The 23,110-nt window shown below is 37.3% G+C and overlaps 1 protein-coding gene across 8 annotated transcripts in view; it reads left to right on the forward strand.

Moving 5' to 3' along the window:
- The window catches only part of kirrel3a (kirre like nephrin family adhesion molecule 3a), a 532,195-nt gene that overhangs the window by 29,431 nt on the left and 479,654 nt on the right, over positions 1-23,110 (forward strand). For 3 of the 8 annotated variants that reach the window (XM_073915104.1, XM_073915110.1, XM_073915105.1), the window contains one exon: positions 14,253-14,314. The exons of the other annotated variants lie outside the window; for them this stretch is intronic. The gene's annotated coding sequence lies outside the window, so the exon portion shown is untranslated. The remainder of the gene's footprint in view (positions 1-14,252; positions 14,315-23,110) is intronic. 8 annotated transcript variants of the gene reach the window in all.

The following is a 23,110-nucleotide window of genomic DNA, read 5'->3' on the forward strand; positions in this document are numbered from 1 at the left end:
GGCATCTTTGGAAATCTTGTCTGCTTGAGATACAGTTGTTCTTAAAAAATATATATATTAACGGCATTAATGGTATTAACTATAAAATAGGAACGGTATTATAGAACATTTTGGCAGTTTTAAAACCTTGACTTTTCCAAATCAGGGTATACCTTGAAAACAGTTATCATCCCATGCCTAACAATTAAATAGAAGTTATTATATATAAACATAGTTCACCTGTAGTTTTACATCATAGGTAATGTCTGTGAACATGTTTAGTGAGTTGTATTTGTTTATTTAAGTGTATGTGTTGTCCTTGAAGTCCTCAATAGTTGGCATCATCTCTTCACAGGTCTTGGATCTCATCAATGGCACTGTACAATCTCTAGAGGCCACGGAATGAGTATACCAGGTCGAAAATGAGAACAAAGAAAACAATTAGCGTAGCTGCCGTTCATAATGCATAATTTGAATAGAAGATATTAAATGTCAATGCGAAAATGAAGTTCTAAAAATGAAAATAGGATTGATATAAACAAACAGAAACAAAAATGTAAAGCTTATAAGCATTTCTAACAAAATACCTGGTGCATTTCAATTCACCTGTTTTGTCAAGCCCACTCACCTACATGAAGCACTGTTATGCATCATTCACAGTTATGTGATTCATTGTGTGTATGCTTCACTAAAGAGATAGGTCTTTAATCTAGTTTTGAACTAAGAGAGTGTGTTTAAGTCTCTGACAGTATTAGAAAGGCTATTCTAGAGTTTTGGAGCCATAAATGAGAAGGCTTGACCTCCTTTAGTAGACCTGCTATTCTTAGTTCTAGCCCCGTTTATTATTTGAAACACATATTGAGACCTTGATTTTTGTTTTTTGTTTTTGCTGACAACTTTTAACTCCAAAAACTTGGAAAAGGTGAATAAAATGCGAATAATAATGTTAATAAAACAGAGTCACTCGCTGTCTTCAAGAAACAACTAAAAACTATTTAGTCTCCACTTTCCTTCCTAATCTGCAATTGCCTCTCTGGATCCACCGCTAACTGCATTACAAAAAAAAACAAACAAACATATGTTTTGCTTCTTACACTTTGCATACCTGAAACCTGCCTACAGCACTTATTCATTGTTGCTCTTATAGTTGTGTAAATTGCTTCCTTGTCCTCATTTGTAAGTCGCTTTGGATAAAAGCGTCTGCTAAATGACTAAGGGTGCTTTCACATCTGTAGTTCACTTCATTTGGTCCGGACCAAGGGTAATAAATGATACATTGTTGCATCTTCTGCCGTCTTTGGGTCGTTTTCACACCACACTGCTGGCTTTGGTTTGAACCAGTTGAACCAAAATGCAGTCATCTGACAAAATCCACATCTCTCATTGGCCCGATGTTGTTGAACATATTTTCTAAACTGCTTATTGATTGGTCAGAATTCACGTGCGGGAAAATGCCAGTGAACTCCCGCAGGTAAACAAAACCTTTTACTCTGGAGGGACGACTGCGCTGGCTGATTGCATCCCTGCTTTAGACAAACTATACATTATGAAAATGAAGCGCGGCCGCGGCTGGAAAACAGTGTTTAATGCATCGCTCGTCACTTCAGGAGGTGGTGTGAATTAATTTAGCTAAACTGCGACATGGTCATCTTGCCCATATCCCATAATGCACCATAATGCATAATGCAGCTGAATTAGTCCAAAAGGCGCAGTACTTTTTGCGGTTGGACCTGATCTAGTACGGATCATATTCTCACCACAAACGAACCGCTCCAGGGTTTGTTTGAAAGCGTACCGAGACCACCTCTTTAAGTAGGTCTCGGTACGCTTATTTGGTCCGCTTTTAGTGCGCACTCGAGTACGATTGCTGCATTCTCACCTGCCCAAGCGAACCGCACCAAAAGGGGAAACGAACTCTAGTGCGATTCAATCGAACTAAATAAGGCAGGTGTGAAAGCACCCTAAGTGTAAATGTAAATGTACAATACCCTTGTCATAAACTGCCAGTACATTTACAGATTTATTTATCTATGTATATTTCTTTTATGCATTTATTTTATTATAAACTACTGTCTTTGAAAGTCACTATGTTAAACTGTAGAGTTGAATTTCCAACATCAAAATTCGACAGAGCAACATCTACATCCTATAATGCAGTTTATACCCGTTAATAGACAGAAAACTGTTAATTAGCATGTATACAGTGTGTATAGTGTGCATTCATAAAGCCAGCGTTTGATTATGTGCTTCAGAGTTTTTATAAGCATGAATGGACGTAATCTGCAGGTTAATTTCGTTGGTGCAGTTTTCAAATAATACGCAGGTGAATGAAAGCAGAGACGGATAATGGCAGCAGAACAATTTGAGAGGATAATGTACATGGAGAAGAAGGCCCGCGGAAAACTCGACGAGCACCTCTCGAAATAATTGGTCATCTCGAAAGAGTAATCTCGCGGCCCTCCGGCCTGCTTCTCTTTTACCGGCGATTTTATAGCTCAGCTATACTTATGAGCTATCTTCCTCTGATCAGTATTTGCTCGCCGGCGCTGTCGGATAAAGGAGTTGCTAGCAAACAGCTTGAAGCTGCGGCTCTGACATGATCTAGTCGTTTCATTCTCGACTAATGCCCGCGTCATACTGTTCCCATCAGAGACTGGCCTCCAAACCCTTAAGAGAGCATACGGCGCCGGAAATGATTGCCATCTCGTTATTGTCAGTCGAATAACAAACAGAACAAACACTCTCTCGCTATCTGCTGGAAGGCGGCTCCATTGTTTTTTTTTGCAGTGGCACGGAGGTCATCGCCTGAGGAGACCAAAGGCTTCAGCCGTGGAGTGGCTTGGGTTTCCAGCGAGACTCCGTTCTCTGTGAAAAAAGCGCAGACTGAACCCCGCTGGTCTGCAGCCAGCTGGCTAATAGTGAACTTTTTATTCATTCAAATGTGCGAGTCATAATTAAATCAGGGAGCGCGAGTGTATGGATTCATAGCGCCGCTTGCGAGGATGGAAATAAACAGCTGTAAATTCAGCTCTCGGAGGGCCGCTCCAATGAACCTGCGGAGTAAACAGTTAAATATTCGCCGCACACCTGACAGCACAAAAGCCACATCGAGAAATATCCATTAATTATCACAATTCATCAAGTTAATAGGCTGTGTTTGAATAATAGGCTGGGTATAAAAAAGAGAGCAATGGTTTTAGCTCATTAGGCTCTTTAATACTCTCCTGCACAAAGAGAACATCAGCAGCCGTCATTACACGGGCGCGCGCGCGCGTTTATGATGGGATATGGATTTCTTTTTTTTCATTATTGCATTAAAAAGACAGGCGAAGATCAAGAACGTAGAGATCAAGAGATGGAAGCTGGCTGTACGCTGTTTAGAGCGCGCCTCTGTAACGTTTCTCTATTCATTCATCTGTGACTGATCATCTTTGGGTATTTCTTCCCCCTTTTTTCCCCTCCCTTCTCATTTCTAGCTGTGCTTTTAAAAGCATAAGAAGCTCTGAACCATTCGGGTGGACAGAACAGAAAATGTAGACTAATCTGATGGAAGCTTCCAGAGTTTAAAGAAGGAAAAAAAGAGCTAGATTAAAAGGTCTTTCGATAACAACACATTTGAGAAATCTCACCTGTACCCCTGAGTGCCTGTGCCCTCCGTGTTTCAGCAAATGTAATAATTGGTTTTGGTCCAGAAAGCTCTTCATCGCCATGCTTTAAAATAATACTACCTCTTGGACTGAGAGAGAGAGAGCATTGTAGCATAGATGAAAAATACACTGTAGATTCTGTATTACACTGTCCAAGTGTTTGTAACGCAGTTGTGTGCGCTTGTTGGCTTTTATAGATTCAATTTGCTTCACTCTTGCTGTCGTTTGTGTAGTTTCAGCTTTACTAAGACTATATCTGGTGTCTGTAGTCCAAAGGCCTGATTAAATCTGTCAATGGGTCTATCTGTTGCGTCTGAATTGCGTCGAGGCTTTGAAAATGTTTGCTGTTTGTTTTCAAGGTTATCATGTGCGCGCATCCCTTGTTCCATTAGCGTTTTCATCTGCTGCCTGCCACGCTATAGTGTTTTATCCGAACTCTCCATGTGGCATCTGAAAAAATAAGATCAAGGTGAAGCGATGGGAACATCACACAACATAATTTGTTTCCCGTAATGCTAGATTAAATCTTTAAAAAATTATTCGGCAAAGTAAGACCATTAAACAGCCTCAAAAATAACGTGCAAAGTCGCACTTTAAGACATCTGAATGTCATGTCATTAAATGAAACAAAAACAGACAGTTTATTTTAAAGGACAATAGCACAAGCACTCCATTTGAACAATTCGGTGAGGGATTCAGTTTGATTCATTTGTTCTTTACTACAGTTGCTTACTTCTGAATCAGGTGCATTCTGAATCAGCCATGCTGATGACACTCAAATCTACTCATGACTTCAGTTCCATTCGCACCCTTTGCCAGTGCATTGATGAAATTAACAGTTGGATGTGCAATAAACTTTGTTCAATTAAACAAAGAGAAAACTGAAGCCATTGCATTTGGGAACAGAGATGAGGTTCTCAAGAGCTGCGTCCCAAATCGCATGCTTATGCACTATTCTACGCCATTTTGTAGTATAAATAGTGTAAGTAGTGCGTTCACACTGAAAACTCAAAAAACAATAAGTGCACTAATTACCCGGATGATGCACTCATTCAGCCGCTAAAATGAAGAGTGTTATGATGGACACTTCACGCACTCAAAAACCGCAGGTTTGCTTGCGTAGTGGAAGGGGCGGATCTATCGGACGCACATGTTAAATATCTTTATTTATTTTGGATGGTGAAAGCAAAATTCTTCTACGAGAGTGATTATAGCGCCTCCCGATGGAGAATGCGGCAATACTCAGGGTAGGTATTATTTGATAATTCGGTTGTTTATTTCACTGTTTTGGCGACTATCAAACGTCATCAGGGAAACGATTTGAATTTCCGCTTAGTAAAATAACATTAGTGTGCCATTTGGGACGACACTACATACATGTACTATCTTGTTGAGTGTGTAAGTGCATAAGTACATAGTGCATGAGTGCATGGTGTATAGTGTGCCATTTGGGATGCAGCTAAGGTGAATGTGTACCGCTGGAGTCACATCTGAATTTTAGTAGTCATGTCAAACCAATAACTAAATTAGCATATTATCATCTCAAAAACATGGCAAGATGTAGATGCTTTTGTTCCCCATAAAATGTGTTTATGCTTTTATCAGCAGCAGGGTGGATTACTGTAATGGAGTCTACACTGGCCTTTCCAAAAAGACAGTCAGACAGTTTACTGAATGAGTACTGTGCTACGTCCGACAGGTCGCACTATTATGTCTTTCTTTTCTTTTTTTAAATTCCTTTTTAAACCTGTTTTCATACATTTTAATCCGTTTTTAATTTTATTTAAAATTAAATAAAATAAATTTTATTTCCTTGTTTCTTTTATTCTTTTATGTATCTTTTATCGTTTATGTAATTACCATTGTGTATGAAATGTGCTATATAAATAAACTTGCCTTGCCTTGTTTTAAAAAAAAATAGTTTATCTTATCTTCTTCATATATTACTAGCATTCCTAGCAGTAAAAACGGAGGGTAAAATAGTAATGTTATTAATGTAAAGATGTGAAAATCTGATGATTTTTTAAAAACAATGCTGGGTTCCACCAAATTCTTTTAATAGAACACACAAGACATGTCACCCATATACTTTTGAATGGGGCAAAAGTGTAACTGTCAATATGCCGAATGAAGCCTCGCCTTGTAGTACAGGAGCCAATCAGCGATAGCTATATTGTGAATAAAGCCCGCCTTCTAGTACAGGAGCCAATCAGTGATCGCTATAGAATGACAATTCTATGGGGGAAGGGTTGTTGCTCAATTGAATATGGTTGCGGCCTGAAGTTAACGAGACTTAATTATGTTATGTTTTAAATTTCCCATTTATTGTATTTTATTAATGTCTACCCCCACCGTAAGCCTAGCCATCACCTTAACGTAAAAACAATAGTTGTACCAAATATTATTTATGCTATCTATTAAATTACTCAATTAATTGTATTTTTTATTGCCTACCCCTGATTAAATGTGTCAATGGGTCTGTGTTGTCTGAATTGCATCGAGGCTTCGAAAATGTTTGCTGTTTGTTTTGTATTTTTTTTATGTATTTTTTGTATTTTTTTTAATGCCTACCCCCACCCCAAACCTAAACCCAACCATCACAGTACTGTAAAAATATTAATTATCGTTATTTATTGTCATAAAAAATGCTGCTATGATTGATGTGCATATTGCACTTCCGGCCGGCCTCGTATCTGATTTAGACTTTACCACGGGGAAGGGGCTCGGACCATGAGTTGAGTTTCTGCAGATTTTGTGTAATACGAACATTTAGAAATTAAACTAAATAGAGTTGTTGTTTAAATGTATTGGTTATTCGTAATATGAAATGTAACCGTGAGCTTGGCTAGTAGTTTTGGAGAATTTGATGTTTCCCTGCTCAAACTGAATGCCCTTGCATACTGCCCGAGAGGCGTTTCAAATAGGCCGTGGTGTGAAATTACTTGCCTTAAAGGGACTTTGGTTCCACACAATTGATTAGTGTTGGACCAACATAAAGGAATCAAGTTAACTGAACAAGTTGATTGAACTTAACAACTTAGTTGTTTGCCCAAAAAAACTCAAGAATTGTTTCGTTTCAGCTCATTTTGTAGAAGTAGCTTGAACAAACAACAAACATTATTTTTTTTGAGTGTGTGTCAAATCATGCTGTGTGAATTAAGTTTTGACTGAAAATAACATTGGCGATCGCCTACAGCCAATGAGAGAGCGGCATTCACTTGTGTGTGTGTGTGTGTGTGTGTGTGTGTATGTGTGTATACCTGCTGCAGGCCAGCGGGAGGCTGGGGGAGAAGTTAAAAGCGCTTTTTATTGGTTTATTTGGACCCACGAAATGGAGGAAAAACTATTGGAGGTTTGACAGGACTCAGGAGCCTTGTCTGTTTGACGTTTCATACAGAAAGAAATTAGTTTATTATCAACGTTGAGGAGGAATGGCTGATTCCCTTTAAACCCAGGTGAGCAAATATGTACAATTTCTCCCCCATTAAAGGCTTCTTTCTCGTTATGTAGTTAATAACAAAAGATTTACTACGTGTTTTTGGCTGTGAGACGTAGTTTGGACGAAGTTGTCAGCGATTCTTCCTATAGTAAAGTCATGCAATGTGAAAGCTCCTGTCGCCGATCCATCTTGCAGTGTAAACAAAGCAGCGACGAAACACTAGCCCAGATAGTCAAGCAGTGTGAAAACACCTGACACGACTACTTTGAAAATCATGCAGTCTGAACTCGGCATTAGAGCTAATCACTACCGTTACATTTACATTACCGTTACCGTTACATTACCGTCACATTTACATTTATATATATATATATTTTTTTTTTTGTTTTTATCGCAAAGTTGTCCACAAATTTCTGGCAATTATCACCACAAAATCAGTTATTTTTATCTAGATGGTCTGAATATTGAAATACAAAGTCATTTCATTTCTCTTTTAGCTAACATTTTGGACCTACATTTGCCGTATTACATCGGGTAGGTAATTCTGCTGTACCATGAGAGCTATAAAAATAAGATCCATAGACAAAAAGGATGAGTGTATAAAAATAAGCATTGAATGTATTATTTCTTCGGAGCAAAAGAGAAGCAGCCTAATGTTATACTGTAGTAATGATGCAATGCCATGGAGCATTAGTGAGTCATATGACGCTGATGGATTCATTGAGTTCAGTCAGTAAATAGTGTGTGCAAAATGATTCATTGGGGTTGATTCATGCAAGTACCTGCTGTTCTGAGTTTCTTTGAATGACTGAATCATGTAAACTGACTCGTTAGAGTGAATTATTACTAGTCATGCTTTTTTATTTTAGCATTTTTTTAGATGTCCATAATGCCATGTAGAGGTAATGTAAAACCAGGGTTATGGCTAGTGTTAACAATGAAACATTTTAATGGAAAGTGAGAGCCCATTTTTCCCACTTTTAGCACATCTACTTCTTTAAGCTGAGATTCGCACTGCATACAAAATAATTTCCTACAATACAATATTAATATAAAAAAAACAGTAATTTTTCTAATAAACTCATAAATTCTCATAAACATCGTTTTTAAATAAAAAATAAAAATAGCATTTTGTCTCATCAAAGGATAGTTCACTTGATTAAAGAGCCCCTATTATGGGTTTTTAAAAATGACCTATCATGTAGTGTGTAACACAGCTATAAGTGAAGTAAAATAACCACCTAAGGTTTAAATCAGAAAGTGCTCTGTGTTTAAAACTATTGATTCATCTATAAAAGAGTTGACTCATAGTGGTCTGAATGTATTGCCGCTGTAACGGATCTTAAGGTGGAACGGCGATACAGAACTCAAACTTGCCTATTTGTTGCGCTCGCAGACCCGAGAAATTTGAAACCTCTGCCCCACCCACAAACACTGTAGAAAGAAAAAGAGGAAGACAAACAGTGTAGCAGATCCCGGTTGAATCATGTCGTGAAGACGCTGTGCTCTGAAGTGTGAGAGGGAAGTTAGTGTTACTTTCTCTACCCAAAGATGAGGATGTGAAGAGTCAGTGGTTGGAGTTTATTTTTGCAAAAATACCTCAGCATTATAACCCCAGCCTTGTGCTCTGTTCCCGTCATTTTTCTGACGAGTGCTTTAGCAATCTACACGCTTACAACAGGGGATTTATTGACCATTTGTTAAAGGAACGATCAGAGAAGACTATTGATGTTTGGGAGTTTGTCAGAGCTTGATAGGAACTTTACAGTACACAGTTCATGGATCAGTTTCTTTCTCCATTTCAAGTGCAAGTAAGTGGGATTAAAATGGTTGCCTCGTTTTCTGTAGCTTGCACATTATGTATATAATTGTGTTTTGTTCTTTGTAACCGCTTGTACTGTATCTGGTTAACTCTTTATATTCTCTAATTGTGTCTAAAGCACGTTGAAAACGCGAAGTGTGCCGCTTTGTTTACAGATTTAAATGTGTTTGTGAGCTCGCGGCCCTCTGCTGTTGCTATGGCCACCGTCAGCTGTTCCTACACACGTGCTGCGATCAAGTTTCAAAATAGTTCCACTTTTGCCACGGTGTGGATTAATACTAAATGTGTGTCTGTTTTTACTCATGGCTAAAGCCTCCTTTCCACTGCACGCGACAAACGACAGACCAGAAGTCATTCATTTCCAATGGAGAATAGTCCAGGAGCTGTGTGGAGTTCAGATCATCTCCGTATGCGGAAAATTTGGATCCGAATTGAGCTCCTGCGACTACACTGCATGCGACCGGCCGACCGGATGTGATGTATTCCAGTGTTGTTCAAGCAGGTCCGTGTGCGCGAGATGAGAAATAGGACATTATTTGGTTATTTTTTTTGAATCAGAAAAAGTCTAAATAAAAAAAAAAACATTTCTATTCATACATGTAAGTAACAAAGTAATAAAAATACAATATTTTATGTTGTCTCCACATTCCCTCCAATATTTTTATAAGTCTAAGTTTCTAGTATTCATTCATTCATTCATTTATTCAACCACGGAGAATTGCTTTTGCTCTCCTTTATTTCGGACACTGCGAGAACAGCTCTCCCATGGTGCATGTCAGAACTGAATATTCTGTGCGACTGCCACAAGGGCGCGTATTCCGACAGTCGTGTCCAAATGTTGTGTGCAGTTGAAAGGCGGCTTAAGAATAGAACAATATGCTAGTGTTAAACTGCATTGCTTTAATGAACTCCTGCATTGGGATCACACATATACTCTGCACTCTTACTACTTTAACAATGTTGATATAGTGGGCATTTCTCTCTGTCTCGCACTAAATGCTGTTGACCAATCACAACAAACTGGGCCATCAAACCAATCAGCACAGATTAGCATCGTGCTAAGGAGGGGTTTAGGAACGAATGAATCGCTGAATGAATCATATGGGAGTCATTTGGGTAATTAGGGTAAAGTAAATGCATATTATAAGACAATGAAAGTGTTTTTTGACCTTGCTTGCTTATCAGACTGTTGTTGGGGACCCTTGAAAACAAAATATGACCCTTTTTAATGCATAATAGGGGCTCTTTAAATATTTCCTTATCATTCAATCAAATACTTCTAACGTTTTGTGAATTTCTTTTACAAAACAAGATATTATGAAAAAGGTTGGAAAAAGCGGCTTTTGACATCTAAAGTAATTTTTTGACTATTGAAGTCAATGATTATCCTAAGTTCTCTAGTATAGAGATATAGTATATACTTTCCTGTGCATTCAAAAAAAAAAAAAAAAAAAGAAACTCAAACAGGTTTCAAACCAATAGAGGATGAGTAAATGATGACTATTTTTATTTTTGGGTGAACTATCCTTTTAGCATTAGCTTTAGATCAGAGTTTGTAGGCTTGGCGATATAGTCTTTAGCTGTAAATACTGGGAGCTGATAGAGACAGACTCTGTATTACTGGGAGATGCGAGTATCTGTGGGTTTAAAGCGTTGCAGGTAACCATTACTCATGTCATGACAAGGTTATTGAGTTGAACATGTAATCCAAAGGTTGTAGGTTTGATTCTCAGTAGATGACGGCAGTAGGTGTACGGTGAGGGAGTGAATGAACAGCACTTTCAATACAACCTTCAATACTAGAGCTTACACCGAGCCCTCAATTGCTCTTTAGGAGCCTCAGCAAATGACTGCCCACTGTGCCAAGTGTGTTCATTGTGTGTGTTCACAGCCCACTTTGCTCAGTGTGTGTTCACAGTATGCGTGTGTGCTCATTGTACAAAGCGCGTGTGTTCGTATGTGCTCACTCTGACCTATGTGCATGCACTTAGACCAGGGGTGCCCAAATTCAGTCCTGGAGGACCAGTGTCCTGCAGATTTTAGCTTCAACCTCAATTAAACACACCTGGACCTCCTAATCAAACTCTATAGGTATACTAGAAACTAGGGTTGTCGCGATATCATTAATTGATCTTACAGTACTATACCAGCTTAAGTATCATGACACCAAGTAGTATTGCAATACTGTAATTCATAACTCCACTTATAAAGAAAATTGTCAAAAATACTTTATTTTATGGTATAATAGGCCTACTTGAATTTAATTTATAGGCCAAAAAGTATTATTTGCTCCTCACTTACCCTAAAATGTATTTACTCTTTTTTTTTTTTTTTTTTTTTTTAGTGACCAACAAAAAATACATTAAAATAAAGATACAAATTATACCAGATGAAATTTGTTACAAAAGAGCATTTCTTCCAACAAAATTAGGCTATATGAAATGGTCAAAAATTGTATCATTGTTTCCAATCTGTTATCTATTTTTTTCCAGTCTTATCAGGTAAGAATCCAAAGTAATTCAAAATTTCACTTTGTGTGTTGTTCTTTTCAAGAGATTACCAAGAACTGATTCAGATGTGCGTTCGAACTGAAGTGTTAGAAAATGTGCTATAGGCTACAATAAAAGGTACAAATTTACACAGTTTTGCAATCTTAAAGGGCTCCACAGACTATTCATTCATTCATTCATTCATTCATTATCTACTGCTTTTTCGGGGCCGAGTCGCAGTCTTAGGAGAGAACTCCAGACTTCCCTCTCCCCAGACACTTCCTCCAGCTCCTCCTGGGGGGATCCTGAGGCGTTCCCAGGCCAGCAAAGACATGTAGTCCCTCCAGCATGTCCTTGGTCTTCCCTGAGGGTTCCTCCTGATGGGACATGCCTGGAACACCTCCCTAGGTAGGTGTGCAGGAAGGATCCAAAACACATGCCCGAGCCACCTCAGCTGACTTCTCTTGATGTGGAGGAGCAGCGGCTCTACTTCGAGCTCCTCCCGGGTGTCGGAGCTCCTCACCCTATCCATAAGGGCGCGCCTAGCCTCCCTGCGATGGAAACCATAGCTTTCATGACCCTAGCTGAGAGTAGCAATGTAGATTAACCGGTAAATTGACAGCATTGTCTTTCGGCTCAGCTTCTTGTTAACCACAACGGACCGGTACATGGACCGCATTACTGCTACCGCTGCACCAATCTGCCTGTCAATCTAGCGCTCCATCCTTCCCTCACTCGTAAACAAAACCCGAGATACTTACTCCTCCACCAAGGGTAGGACTTTACTCCAGCCTGGAGATGGTAAACTACCTTTTTCCAGTGGAGCACCATAGCTTCAGACTTGGAGGTGCTGATTCTCATACAGATTATAGCTCAATAGCTCCACAGAATAATAAAATAATCTATTGTTGCAAAAATGTATGAGCATTTTAGTGGCTTTTCCACATGCAACATTATTTATTGTAGATAAACCATTATTGACTATGCTACCGTTTACAAACTTCAGTATTTTGTAGCCATAGTATCGCGATACTACCATAGCACCGGTAAACCATGCAACCCTACTAGAAACTTCCAGACAGGTGTGTTTAGGCAAGTTGAAGCTAAACTCTGCAGGACATCGCCCACCCCAGGACCAAGTTTTCCACCTCTGACCTAGATGGATGAAATGCAAGGCACAAAAACAGAGCATCTTATCAGATAATTTCACTTGGACTATGTCATTAACCTCAAGCTATCATGTCATATAGTTTACAGTGCTGCGAATTAGTTAGTTTTTTGTTGTTGTTGTCTTTTCGATAATTGTTCTTTTGTATACAGTTGAAGACAATGATCAGCCCTCTTGTGAAATTTAAATTATCATTATTTTTCTTTCTGTTTTTTAAGTGCTTTTTAACGAAGATAAGACTTGTTTTCCAACACGTTTCAACAGTACTTTTAAAAACTCATATATAATAATGATTATTTTTTGTTTTTGCCATGATGACTGCATAATGCTTTACTCATTATTTTGCATGGTACTAGTATTCAGCATAATTTAAAGGCTTAACTAGCTTAATTAAGTTCACTAGGCAAGTTTGGTTAATTAGGCCAGTCATAGGAAAACAGAGTTTGTTCTGCAGCCAATAAGGGAAAGAATAATCTTAAGGGAGCTAATAAGCAAGAGCCCCTATTATGGGTTTTTGAAAATGACCATACATGCAGTGTGTAACACAGCTCTAAGTGAATGAAAACATCCAGCTGAGGTTTAAATCTGAAAGAGCACCATGTTTAAAACTATTGATTATTTAACGAAATGGTCGACTCAGAGTCAAATAAATGAATCGTGTTGGGTTCGGAACTTTCGCCTGAATGCATCGGTGTCAACACGGTACATCAGGTTTTAACGGTTCCGGCACTTCATATTTAGTGGACGCACCTTTCCCTTTAGACACTAGCAGAGCATGGGGATCACAAGACTGATCATGACACGAAAAGGAAGATCACTATTAGAAGGATATTCGGCTGTGAGGAATAAAGGGTTAAAGTTCATTTTCACAACAACACCACAGTAAAGCCAACCTAGTGCTGTGTTTATTCCTGTCATTTTTCTGATGATTGATATAATAACCTATGCTGCAACGCAGGATTCGTCTGCCCTTTTTTTATTAAGAGAAGGAGCAGCAGAAACTATTTTGTATGGGACTTTGTCAGACTTTTTTTAGTAACTGTTGGAGTTCATATGGACCAGTTTCTTCTTCCTCCGAATCAAAACCTGTAAGTGTAATTAAAATAGTTGCCTCGTTTTCTGTAGTTTGCAAAATATGGATCTGTTATAGATCAGTGATTGTACTGTATCTCTCAGGTTAAATCTTTATGGGCTATTTACATCTTGCGTCCAAAACTAAGTTGAAAACACAACGTGTGGTTCTTCCTTAACCGATTTAAATGCGTGTCTGAACTCTCTATCCTCTGCCGTTTGTTGTTGCGCTGAAGCCAGTTGACAAATCACAACAGAATGGGTCATTAGACTAATCACAGCAGATTAGCCTCACTCAAACGAGGGGTTTGGGAACAAATGAATCACTGATATTTTACAAAAATTGTTACACTAACTATTGTTTCAAAGCAGCTTTACAAAAAGTTGCAGATTATTGCATCAAAATAAAAAAAAAATTAGTTACTGTAACTATTAGTTACTAATCGCTATCACTAAGTAATTAGTTACTATAATTACTTATAACTATAACTGTTAAAGTTATTATATGTACATTTAGTTAACCTGCAGTTATATAGTAAATGGGTGATATCCGTGTAGACGTTCAATGAAGTGTATTAAGTGTGTGTGAAGTGTGTTGTCCTTGAAATCCTACATGGTTGGCATCATCTCTTCACAGGTCTTGGATCTCATCAAGTGGCACTGCACAATCTTTAGAAGTCTCGGGATGGACATTACCAGGTGAAAATAGAGAGCAAAGAAAATAATTAGCGTAGCTGCTGTTCATAATTATATTTGAACAAGCTATTAATGTCAATGTGAAAATGAATTGCTATTTAAATAAAAATTGGAGTAATATAAACAAACATAAAAACAGTAGTATTTATAACTAAAGACTTGTTCGATCAGGTGGTTTGTCAAGCCCACTCACCCATCACTTATTCATCACTCGTTCATCATACCGTTATGTGATGCAGTGTGTGTATGCTTCACTAAAAAGATAGGTCTTTTTTGTTAAATCTAGTTTTGAACTGAGAGTGAGCTTGAGCATTGGACATGTTAGAAAGGCTATTCCAGAGATTAGGAGCCATAAATGAGTAGGCTCAACCTCCTTTAGTAGGCTTTGCTATTCTGAGTACTACCAGTAGCCCTGTGTTTAGAGATTTAGAGCAGGTTGGATTGTAGTTAGACAGAGGGTTGGTTAGTTAAATTATGACTAGATTATTTAAAACTTTATAAGTAAGAAGCAATATTTTAATAATCAATACCAAACTTAACAGATAGCCAGTGTAAGGAGGATACAACTGGGGTGATATGATCATATTTTCTAGATCTGCTAGGAGCTCTGGCAGTATTTCACACAAACTCGAGTTTATTAATAGAGGATGCTAGGCAACCAGCAAACAGAGGACTAATCAAATCTAGTGGTCATAAAAGCATTGAACTTGCTTCTCTGCATCTAAGATATAGCGTGCTGCTTAGCTTAGTGATGTTTCTGACATGCAAGAAGGTTGTTTTTGTGAAATAGGAGATATAGTTTTCAAAAGTTAAGTTGCTGTCTAATATAAAATAAGTCTTTCTTTAGAAGAAATGTATAATAAAAATACTGCAAAAAAATCCTTTCCAATTTTAAACATCACTTGGGAAATATTTTTGAACAAGAATGAAACTTTTAAAGGATTTTGTACAGTATATTACAAATAAAATAATTGGTGTTTCCTGACATTTTCAGTAGTGACTAATTTATGGGTTATGTGCTAATAATATTGCAAAAAAACAAAACACTAAAACGAGTTCCAACGTAGCATGCACAGATCAAAATTAATGAAGCAAGTTTGATCTCAAATTTAGGGGTACGTTTTGCTCATTTGGTGGAAGTTTTGGCAAAAAAAAAAAAAGTTAGAAAGTTAGAAAGGGAAGTGAAATCATTCATATTTCTAAAGCACGTAAATGCTTTTCATATCTATTTAAATAATAGTGATGAAGTAATTGTTATGAATACTTAATTATTATAGGTTTTTCAAATGAAAAGTACATGAGGAAACATACACAACCTGTCTCAGAACATTTTCTTGAGCTCAACTAATGACACACGAACCGCGAGCAGTAAACCTCTTCATCTGGAGCATTAAAAAAACACATCCATCTGCTCAGTCTTACACCTTTCCTGCTAAATCACTCTCTCACTCACACTTTTTTTTTCTGGTGGTGGTAGTTTTGCCAGGTTGTGTGCTTTGCATCTGTTCTGTGTGCTGTACCTAAGGCTCTCATTAGAAAACTTCCTACTGTGAGTGACGCAGACTGACTCAGAGTCTGTCTATGGTGATCCGCTGCGTTTACCTGATCACACTGAGATTTTGTACATCTGCACACGTACAACAATAAAAGCACTGACAAACAGGAAGTCAAGCCGGGATAGAGATCCACCCAATTTATTTGGATTTGGCGTTTTCCAAATTCGTTTAAAGTGCATTTAAACATCTGTTGAGCACATCCTATTCCAATCTTAATCAAAGTTGCTTCAGATCATCTTCAGTTGCAATAATGAAATGTGTTACTTGAGGTATTTTTGATTATTATTAATAATCAGAAATTTTTGGTCAAGGTGGATGCCACAAAAATATGGCGTGGATGCAGTTATCATGGTTGTTTTAATAATATTATAGTCATGATGTTGTAGATTTATTAAATTTAAAATGAAAATGTAATATATTTTTCCTAAACTGTGTGAAATCATGAACAAAACCAATTTTGTTACTTACAGCAGACTTCTTAAACTCTGAGAAACAAATATAACTAAAGCTATTATGAACAATAAGTAAAAAAAAAGTTGGTCACACTATTTTAATGTGCATCAATTCAAGCTATTAACAAACCACTTGGAATTTTAGCTTAACAAACGACTAGTCATAAGCTGCTTCATAGTAGTAAGTGAGGTAATAGTTGGGTTTGGGTATTAGGTAAGATAAGAGATGTAAAATTATTATAATTGCTAATAAATTAAGATGATAATGCAGTTAATATCTTAACAGTAGGCAGGTAATGAGTAAATAGTATGGATTGTTAAACTACAGTGTTACCAAATAATTATACCACTCAAAGAGGTTCAGAAAAATACAGTGTAACAATACAATATAGAACAAAACATTATTGCCATTGCCATTAAACTCCCACCGGGTACAGTAGGTTATGTGTTTAATTGTATTATTTCTGTGCATATAAAATAGTGAATATCATAATACATTTTAACTTTAATTAAATTAATTTCAGTGCAAGACATGTTTACATGGAAGAATGTTTTTTTTGTCGGCAACAAGTTTTTGAACATCTAAATTATTTAATTTCACCAAGTTTATTATAATGTTGCAGACAACAGTTGAAAATGACAACTAGCTGAAATATGCACAGTAGCCACCAATTGCATGACTTTAAGGCAGGGCTATATTTTATAATCGACCACTACAGGATACCTGTTTGAAAACAGTCATTATTTCTGTGATTTAATTTAGCAGGTTGTTTATATGGAAATAATAAAATAAAAAAATGACTCAAACAACCAATAGTGTGAGTTTTGGCGCAATATTTTATGATCGATCAATGACAGCCATTTAACCAGTTTGAAAACAGTCATTTCTGTGACTCAATATGGCAGGTTGCTTATATAAAAATAACTAACAAATTACTCAACCAATTGTCTGAGTTTTGGGCGGGGCTATGTTGTACAATCGACCAATTCCACACCACATGATTTTGAAAGCAGTCATTATTTCTGTTAGTCAATTTGGCTGTTTATTTGTATGTAAATAGCTGAAACAACCAATGACATGACTTTGTGGCAGGACCAGGGCTTAATTTGTGCCGGAACATGCCTAATCCAGCACTTTTGAAATCTGATCCGGCACCTCATTTTACTGATCTCCCTCCTCAACCGCCCTCCTCCGCTGTTCACTTTCACTTTCTTCCGCGTCTCCCCAACCTTCACTTTCATCAGCGACAAATCCCCCCACTCTTCACTTTCATCCGCGACAAAAAAAAAAAAAACACCTGTTTGACAACAATCATTATTTCTATGACTCAATCTGGCAGGTAATTTCTCAAAAAGATAGCGATCTGAAAATTCCACAGCAGCAACCAATAACATGAGTTTGGGGAGAGGCTATATTTTACAATCGAGCAATGGCACACTACCTGTTTAACCTGATTAAAATTATTTCTGTGACTCAGTTTGGCTGGTTGCTTATATGGAAATAAAAACTTAAAAACAATCGATGGCATGAGTTTGGGGCAGGGCTATCTTTCACAATGAACCAGTGGCACACTAAGGTATATCTGTTTGAAAACAATGATTATTTTTGTGACCTGAATTCAGCAGCTTGTTTTTATGAAAAAAAAAACAAAAAAAAAAAAAAAACAATGACATGAATTTGGGGCAGGGCTTTCTTTTAAAATCAGCCAATACACTGTAAAACCCAACAGTCAACTTTATCAGATGAAATGAGTGTAGTTAACTCAAAATTGACTGAAAGTTAATTCTGCTCATTTAAAAAGAGTTTTGAACTCAGCGTTGAAGGTAATGAGTTAAATACCTCATTACTTCAACTTAAATGGAGTAAGTTCACAGTACTCATATAGATTAGTTTTTTTTTTTTTAACTCAAATGCTTTGTAGCAATCGGTTTCCTCAAACGGTTTGAGTTGCCTTAACTAACTGGGTTTTACAGTACTCAGTTGGTTTGAGTTCTCTTCATTTATTGGGTTTTACTGTGCTCAAATTGCTTTGTTTACTCAAATGGATTAAGTTCACAGTACTCATTAGAATTAGTTTTTGAACTTAAAAGATTTGTTGTAATTTGATTCCTCAAATAGTTTGAGTTAGCTTAACTCTTTGGGTTTTACAGTGTAGCACACCATAAGACACCTGTTTAAAAACAATCATATTTCTGTTTCTCAATTTGGCAACAATAGCCCCTTTCACACATACAGACCAGAAAGGTTGTATGTGTGAACAGGTCCTTTTTGAAAATACCGGTAAATTCATTCTGGCTATTTTCCGGAAAGAGAAGTTGTAACATTACCGGCAATTTGCCGGAATGCTGCGCTGTGTGAATGCAGAAGGAAGATTCCCGTAATAAGCGCGTGCACGTCTAGAACGTGCTGACGTGAGACGTCTGCTTTAGCCAATCACAACAGTCAGACGCATTTACGTCCGCGCGGTTTGTGAGGATAAAAGCCTTTGAATATTTTTCCAGACACATTTAGCTGCTAGAAGTTAGTCAGATCATGTTTATATGTTCTTCTTAATGCCAACTGTGTAAATAATCATCGATGAGATGCTTATGATAAGCCGTAGTTTGTTTACCTTCAAGCTTTGCGTGCGCCTATGAGCGCCTGCACACGCACATATTATGAACATCTCGACATGCGAAAGTGATCCTGCGAAAGTTGTTCACAATATTGATCATCCACAGAGTCTGTAATTTAGTCAAATGTTTACAAATACAAGCGCAGCCGTTTAAAGCTCATTTGTGGTGAATGATGTCAGAATTTACCGGTATTTTGGAATGGATGTGTGAATGCTCTTTTCTGGAAAATTTCCGTTACGTCCTCGCCTGTGTGAACAGCGCTTTTTTGAATATACCGGTAAAGTCGTTCCGTAAATTTTCCAGAAATTAACCGGTATCACTGTGTGAAAGGGGCTAATGACACATTTCACCTTTAACTACACCTTAAAAAAGTATTTTTTCTCCCAGCATCAAGGGAATGCTGCACTTCAACAACCAATAACATACACTTGGGGTGGGGCAATCTTTTGTAATCGACCAATGACACACTCCAAGAAACATGTTTGAAAAAAGTCATTATTTTTGTGTCTCTGTTTGATTAATTATATTTTGCAAACAACAAATGGCATGAATTGGGAGGGGTAATTTTTCACATTTCAACTATGACAAACCACAGGACACCTGTTTGAAAACAGTCATTATTTCTATAACTCAATTTAGCAGGTTGTTTATGAAAAAAGTAACTTGCTGGAAACTGCACAGCAACAACCAATGACATGAATTTGGGGCGGGTCTAATCTTTTACAATCAACTAATGGCACACTACAGGACACCTGTTTGAAAACAATCATCATTTCTGTTACTCGATTTGGCAGAAATGACACACTTCACCTTTAACTACATAATCTACAAAGTGTTACTTTTTTTTTCTCAGCGTCAACAGAAACACAGAAACCCTGCGTCATGCAATCGGGCCTTTTTTCGATCACATCTGAGCCTTTTCCGAAGGGCTGCAGAGATGGAGCGGCTCTTCAATTCCAACTCGGCTTCTCCTCTCAGCTTTCAAGCCGCTCAGCTAATTCCTTCACTAAGCTGCACCTACCCTGAGGAGCCACTGAAGTATTCAATACTCAGTCAATCCATTAGGAACTGAAGCAGCTGCCTCAGCTCCAGCCGAGAAGAGATTCAATTTCCATGGAGCTGAAGAGAAGCCTGAAACCTCTGAATGAATACAATAACAAATTCCATGAAATTAATAATTAAAGACAGAGAAAGACTGCGGGGACCAGAGCGAGTCGATAGGAAGAATAAAACCATATCCCCGTTTCAGATATACACACACAGAAGCCGACAGCCTTTAGAAAAAAAAACCTGAACGGGGGAAAAGAAAACACCATTTGAAAGCCTTGTGGCATTTTCTGTTCCCGGGGCCTGCCTTCATCTCGATCCGTGCTGTTCCTCTCAACTCCTGCTTGAAATTCAGCCTTAAATATGAGAGTTTAGACTCAAATGTCCGCTGTTCACCTGTCTGACTGTCGAGTTTTGAGACTTGTTTTTCTGGTCACATCGACTGGATTTACATGTGCTTAGGTGTAAGGCACAATTTGGTGGCTTTTGAAGCGACTCCAGTGGCACTAGGGGGCGATAAATCATGACTAAAAAAACTAAATCATGACTTAAAGTCATGTCCTATTATGCTAAAATCACTCTTTTATAAGGGGTTTAAACAACGTTGTGTGGTGACAGTTTAACCAGCCTCCAATGGTAAAACGTGGGTAGTTCTACTTTTTATAATCAAACTTCATAAAAACAGTCTGGAGAAACACTTTGATTGACATTCTCCCTTTGTACGTTTCATAGATGTGGGAAAGCCCCACCCATTATTGACCATCTCTCTTAGGCATACTGTAGGTGTTTGTAGCTCAGCTCTCATTGCATTTGACACCATTTAACAGTCACCAATATGGATCAAAGCCTATAAAAACGCAGTCTGGAGTTATACAACATTATTTATTTTTGTATTTTATTTTATTTTTTTAGCTTAAACGTCACGTACTCTAGGGACATCACTTGTTTGACCACATGTAAATATGTCTAAAAATAATTGCATGTAAAAAAAAAAAAAAAAAAAAAAAAAAAAAAAAAAAAAAAAAAAATATATATATATATATATATATATATATATATATATATATATATATATATATATATATATATATATATACATATATATATATATATATATATATATATATATATATATATATATATATATACATATATATATATATATATATATATATATATATATATATATATATATATATATATATATATATACATATATATATATATATATATATATATATAYATAYATATATATATATATATATATATATATATATATATATATATATATATATATATATACATATATACATATATACATATATATATATATACATATATACATATATATATACACATATATATATACATATATACATACATATATACATATATATATATATATATATACATACATATATATCTATATCTATACATATATACATAAAGCAATGCAATAAACATGATCAATATTATATGCAACACAAAACTCCAACCCAGGCTCATGCTGATTACGTACCATTATATACATTTCTTCTGGGACGTATTCAGCGCTCTCCAGGTTCATTTTTTTTGCAGTTTTTGTTGTCGCGAAACCACAGTAGTCCTCTGTGTACACTTGTACTTGTGTACACTTTTTCAGATCTCAAATTTCTCTCGCGAGTGGCATTCGCACCTGCTCTTCACATGTAAATCCACCAGAGGCCACTGTCGACTGACTGACTGACCGATCAACTGGCCCACCCTCCTCTTTCTTTAAACCCAACCAATAGTGTTTTAAAAACAGCGATTGACCAGCGCTCACCCACTTCCCTAAACCCAACCGATAGTGCTTTCAAAAGCAATCCAGATAAAGAAAAACTCTCGCGGCTGCCTGATTTTTACCACTTTTTCAAATTTAACAACATTCTCACCCTGTTATTTCCCAATTTATTTTTTGTCTCATGTTTTTCTTACACGATTTCTGGAACCGTTTTGCACTGGACTCGAACCCTGTAGTCGTGTTCAATGACGTACGTGGCGAGCCACTGGACAAACTGGTAACCATTGAAAGCTGTCTATACGGAGAAAAGTGGTCAGCTGGTAAGCGCATGAAGGAACTGCATCCTATCACCCTGCGGCATTTGTTTTAAAGACAAAATGCAGCCATACTTTCCTCTGGCTATATAATTCTCGATCTCCAGAAATGTTTATAAGGGTACGTTTTCAGAATTAGCTTATGTTAAAATTTTATCATCACTTTTTAACTTTTTATTTTATTTTTGCCAATGAAAATCACTGACATTTTTCTACAGAGGCTTTTAGAAGTAAGGTCTTATTCCAAAACTTTTGATTATGAATATTTCCCATATACAAAAATCCACTCTGCACAGTGGGAACAGGCGTGACGTTTCTATCAGTTTCTAAAGCGACTCTTTTTAGATTAACAAATTGACAGAGAGCGGCAGAAACAGGGGAATGGGGAAGGTAAGCCACAAGCTATTTATAACAGGCTGTTCCAGGTAAATTGCAGGCAAGTTCCAAACGAAATCCGCCGAATGAGACGGTGGGAAAAAAAAAACTAAAACAGAAAAACAGCGGCGTGATCCTGCTACAAAAGCTTGTTGTCTCGGTCTCTGCTCTCCAGGGTCTAGACGCACAGGAACATTTCCTTCAGATGGAAAAAGGGGCTTTTTACCCCGCCAGTATTGGCAACAATGTGGGTGTCTGTCTCGCACATAGAGGCTAGATTTCCTAAATACAAGCCCTAAAAGGACAAGCAGCCTTAGCAGCACCGATCCAATTAAAGCCCACAATAGAACAATGTGGAACTGCTCCAAATAGGCCTCAATTTAAAAGTAAGACTTTGCAGGTGAGGGTAAAAATAGGGTAAAAAAATTACTCATAGTTATCAGGATAATTCCCTAGATGATTGATGGCATTAAGAACTGCACTTTTTGGATCACAAATTTTAGTCGCATTTTCCAACAAGGCTGTATTAATTAATGTTAAAGTAGACCTACTATGCCTCTTTTTTACAAGATGTAAAATCAGTATCTGATGCCCCTAGAGCAGGGGTGTCAAACTCAATTCCTGGAGGGCCGCAGCCCTGCACAGTTTAGTTCCAACCCTGCTCCAACACACTTACC

The sequence above is a fragment of the Danio rerio genome, chromosome 10, assembly GCF_049306965.1.
Source record: "Danio rerio strain Tuebingen ecotype United States chromosome 10, GRCz12tu, whole genome shotgun sequence".
NCBI lineage: Eukaryota > Metazoa > Chordata > Actinopteri > Cypriniformes > Danionidae > Danio > Danio rerio.